Source organism: Schistocerca americana, unplaced genomic scaffold, assembly GCF_021461395.2.
Source record: "Schistocerca americana isolate TAMUIC-IGC-003095 unplaced genomic scaffold, iqSchAmer2.1 HiC_scaffold_702, whole genome shotgun sequence".
Taxonomy (NCBI): Eukaryota; Metazoa; Arthropoda; class Insecta; order Orthoptera; family Acrididae; genus Schistocerca; species Schistocerca americana.
Window position 1 is genome coordinate 2,501 of NW_025726459.1, and position 5,000 is coordinate 7,500.

The following is a 5,000-nucleotide window of genomic DNA, read 5'->3' on the forward strand; positions in this document are numbered from 1 at the left end:
CGTCATGGCGCTTGACCCGGGACCCGTGCGTCCTAAAGCAAGCCTGAAGTACGTGGTTGGCGGTCTCCACGGCCTGGCACCCCGCGCGGCATCTGGTGTCCGCCTCCCGCCCGCGACTGCGCCGTGCCTTCGTAGGGAAGGCGTTGATGCGGGCGCGGAGGGCGTCGATGTATTCACGCCCAGATAGCAGGCGACTGGTGTCGGCGACCCACTGATGTTGGCCACTGACGGCGGCAGAAGATGACAGTGCCGCACCGTCAATGGCGATGTGTAGGCGCGCCGCCCACATTTCCCCAACCTGCGTTGACGATTTGAGGAGGTGGCCCTCCCACATTAGGTGGCGCTCCAGCACCTCGATCTCACGCTGTACCTCATCCATGCCTACACCGTCGCAGGCTGGCCCTATCTTCTTCAGCGCCAGGAGACGGGACCGACGGAGGGTCGGACCCATCCATCGGCAAGATGGAATGCCGAGGCCCCCCTGGGCAACAGGAGCGTGGAAGTATCCCAGGGGGGTGTCCGTCGGAAGGCGGAACCATCTCCTGACGGCGGCCCGGATGGTAACGTCGGCCGACTTCAATGCACCCACCCGGGTGCGGCTGAGGGCCAGCCCGTGGTACAGGCCAGGGAGAAGTACGTTGGTGAGAGCGTGGAGGCGCTGTTGCGGCTTCAGCGGAGCTCGGGAGATGACGTCAAGCTGCTCCACCAGGTGGCTACGTGGATTGAAGACACAGCGACCCGCCGTGGAAAATTGCAGCCCCAGGTACCGGAAGGTTTCACCCACACGCAGGGCAGGCATGGTGGTATTGCCTGCTGTGAAGGTGACATTGCTGTCCACCTTCACCTTCTTCTCGCGCCCTGACGCGACTAAGGCGAGGGTGAAACACTTCCGGGCGTTGATCTGCAGCCCCAGGTGGGCGAGGGCTGCGGTAGCTGCGTCGATGAGGGACTGCAAGCCCCTCGGGGTCGCTGCAAACAGCAAGACGTCATCTGCAAAGGCCGCAGCGTTGACTCTGCGACCGAGGATCCGAGCTCCGATGTGGGAGGGCAGTTGGCCTAAAACGTAGTCCACCGCAAAGTTGAACAGGAGGGGGGAGAGGGGATCGCCCTGGCGAACGCCCCGTGCTGGCTGCACAGACACGCCCACGCCGGCGCCGTCCGCTATCACTGTCGTGCTGCCCTCGTAGCACCGCTCGACATACTCGACAAAGCAATCCGGCAGGCCATGCGCCTTCAGCACGGGGCGAAGGGCAGCATGATCTACCGAATCGAATGCCTTAGATACGTCGATCGATGCCACAAAGACAGAGCGGCAGGAGCGAACTGCGTCGGTGAGAGCAGTGTCCAAGATGAAGGTATTTTCCAACATCCCATCCCGAGGGATGAATGCCCGCTGACGTTCGTCCACAGCACAAGCGCGCATCAGGCGTGACGCGAGAACCTTGTGAAAGGTCCGCGCCAACACCGAGCAGACCGTAATGGGGCGAAAGTCAGCGGGGGATGTTGGTGCAGCCGTTTTCGGGAGAAGGGACGTCCGCGCGCGAAGCAGGCGTTCCGGAAGGGCGCGGGCCAGAAGGAAGAGATTCATCACTTTCACCAGGACTTCGTGCGGCAGACGCCGCAACTCCGCTGGGGTAAGGCCGTCCGGCCCGGCTGCTGATCCCCTGGGCGGCAACGCGGCGGCGACCTCCTCATGTGTGACCGGCCCCCATATGCACTCGAGAGCGACAGGCTCTGAGTGCGGGAGGAGGCGGTCACGAATGAAGCCCGCGGTGGAGATGGGCTTCTTGGTGAAGAGGTCCGCCCAGAAGTCCAGCAGACCAGGGATGGCAGGTGGCGGCTGGAGCAGGGTGCCATCCAAGAGGCCGCGCACGCAACGCGCACGCGACCGTCGGAAGGCATCCTGCGTTCTCGCGTACTCCCAGCGGCGCCGCTTGCGCTTCTGCGTCGGCGGCGCGGCAGGCGGCCGCTTCGATGGTTGGCGCGGCCGCTGTGTCCTGGTGATCGATCTCTCCCCTCTGGACCCGACCGACGCAAGGGCATCCGGGAGCATGCCCAGGATGACATCGGGCGGCGTGCCCCGCCCCAGACCGATGACACGATCCAGGGCAGAGAAACGCTGGGCGGAAGCGGGTAGCCCCGCCAGATGCTCCCAGATGGCGGCGTCAGTCGGCCCCTCCGGCGGCGGCCCGGTGGTGTCGGCCGCGAAGTCCTCGGCTGCGTCGACGGGCGGCGCAGCGGCCTCGCCCGCGTCAGGCAGCGGGCTCGCCGCTCCCCGGCGGGACGCCGGCTCTTCCCCCCGACCGATCTCAAGCGCCTCCATGAATTGGCGGACAAGCTGCTTGTGGGCAGCTTGCCGCCGTCGGCACTTGATTGCCTCAAGCGTTCGGTCGGGGAACATCCTGATGAGCTCTTGATTTACAAAGAAGAACCGGGCGTCCCTCTCGAGGAACAGTTCGGCCTCTGCCTTGGCGAGCGACAGGACTTCTTCCTCCGTCCACCTCGCGCGATGCCTCTCCGTGACGATCTCCGCGTTGGCGGCCGCAAGATGTTGGCGGCGGCGATGGACCCCGAGACCGTTCTTGGTTGTAAAGCTGCGGTGGCACTCACTACAGGTATACATAGCTGCAAAAGTTACAAGATTTTCGGCACGGCCGGTTGGCCGGCTAGGTGCTGGGGGAGTTGGGGTGGCACCTTCAGCGGAAGGGCCACCACTTATTCTCTGCTTACTGCCCCCAACTAAAAAAGGGATAGTGCGAGGGGGGGCTGGTAACCCCCCCAAGCCCCTGGTGCGGTCTTCCACTCTGCGAAATCAGCGGGCCCACGAGAAGGGGAGAAGACCGCAGGAGAGGAGAGGCTAAGAGGGCTAGGCCCATGTATTGCGCATCACTCTCCCTGTAACTATAACCCAAGGAAGGCACCTCGCAGCAGCAGCACGACTACATCAAGACCGCACTTCGAGAAGCCAAGTCCGGATGCAGCCACACCGCCGCCACTTGGCCACCTTAAGAGAGTCTAAGAGAGTCATAGTTACTCCCGCCGTTTACCCGCGCTTGCTTGAATTTCTTCACGTTGACATTCAGAGCACTGGGCAGAAATCACATTGCGTCAACACCCGCTAGGGCCATCGCAATGCTTTGTTTTAATTAGACAGTCGGATTCCCCCAGTCCGTGCCAGTTCTGAGTTGATCGTTGAATGGCGGCCGAAGAGAATCCGCGCACCCGCGCGCCCCCGGAGGAGCACGCTAAGGCGGACGCGGCCTCGCAGCAAGGAAGATCCGTGGGAGGCCAAGGCACGGGACCGAGCTCGGATCCTGCACGCAGGTTGAAGCACCGGGGCGCGAACGCCGCGCAGGCGCGCGCATCCTGCACCGCCGGCCAGCACGAGGCCAACCAACGGCGAGAGCAGACCACGCCCGCGCTAAACGCCCGCACTTACCGGCACCCCTACGGCACTCACCTCGCCCAGGCCCGGCACGTTAGCGCTGACCCACTTCCCGACCAAGCCCGACACGCCCCGATCCTCAGAGCCAATCCTTATCCCGAAGTTACGGATCCAATTTGCCGACTTCCCTTACCTACATTATTCTATCGACTAGAGGCTCTTCACCTTGGAGACCTGCTGCGGATATGGGTACGAACCGGCGCGACACCTCCACGTGGCCCTCTCCCGGATTTTCAAGGTCCGAGGGGAAGATCGGGACACCGCCGCAACTGCGGTGCTCTTCGCGTTCCAAACCCTATCTCCCTGCTAGAGGATTCCAGGGAACTCGAACGCTCATGCAGAAAAGAAAACTCTTCCCCGATCTCCCGACGGCGTCTCCGGGTCCTTTTGGGTTACCCCGACGAGCATCTCTAAAAGAGGGGCCCGACTTGTATCGGTTCCGCTGCCGGGTTCCGGAATAGGAACCGGATTCCCTTTCGCCCAACGGGGGCCAGCACAAAGTGCATCATGCTATGACGGCCCCCATCAACATCGGATTTCTCCTAGGGCTTAGGATCGACTGACTCGTGTGCAACGGCTGTTCACACGAAACCCTTCTCCGCGTCAGCCCTCCAGGGCCTCGCTGGAGTATTTGCTACTACCACCAAGATCTGCACCGACGGCGGCTCCAGGCAGGCTCACGCCCAGACCCTTCTGCGCCCACCGCCGCGACCCTCCTACTCGTCAGGGCTTCGCGGCCGGCCGCAAGGACCGGCCATGACTGCCAGACTGACGGCCGAGTATAGGCACGACGCTTCAGCGCCATCCATTTTCAGGGCTAGTTGCTTCGGCAGGTGAGTTGTTACACACTCCTTAGCGGATTCCGACTTCCATGGCCACCGTCCTGCTGTCTTAAGCAACCAACGCCTTTCATGGTTTCCCATGAGCGTCGATTCGGGCGCCTTAACTCGGCGTTTGGTTCATCCCACAGCGCCAGTTCTGCTTACCAAAAGTGGCCCACTTGGCACTCCGATCCGAGTCGTTTGCTCGCGGCTTCAGCATATCAAGCAAGCCGGAGATCTCACCCATTTAAAGTTTGAGAATAGGTTGAGGTCGTTTCGGCCCCAAGGCCTCTAATCATTCGCTTTACCGGATGAGACTCGTACGAGCACCAGCTATCCTGAGGGAAACTTCGGAGGGAACCAGCTACTAGATGGTTCGATTAGTCTTTCGCCCCTATACCCAGCTCCGACGATCGATTTGCACGTCAGAATCGCTACGGACCTCCATCAGGGTTTCCCCTGACTTCGTCCTGGCCAGGCATAGTTCACCATCTTTCGGGTCCCAACGTGTACGCTCTAGGTGCGCCTCACCTCGCAATGAGGACGAGACGCCCCGGGAGTGCGGAGGCCGCCGCCCCGTGAAGGGCGGGGAAGCCCCATCCTCCCTCGGCCCGCGCAAGGCGAGACCTTCACTTTCATTACGCCTTTAGGTTTCGTACAGCCCAATGACTCGCGCACATGTTAGACTCCTTGGTCCGTGTTTCAAGACGGGTCGTGAAATTGTCCAAAGCTGA

General features: G+C 62.1%; 1 pseudogene; it reads right to left on the bottom strand.

The window, feature by feature from the left end:
• Positions 1-5,000, bottom strand: part of LOC124589562 — a 7,968-nt pseudogene that overhangs the window by 2,070 nt on the left and 898 nt on the right.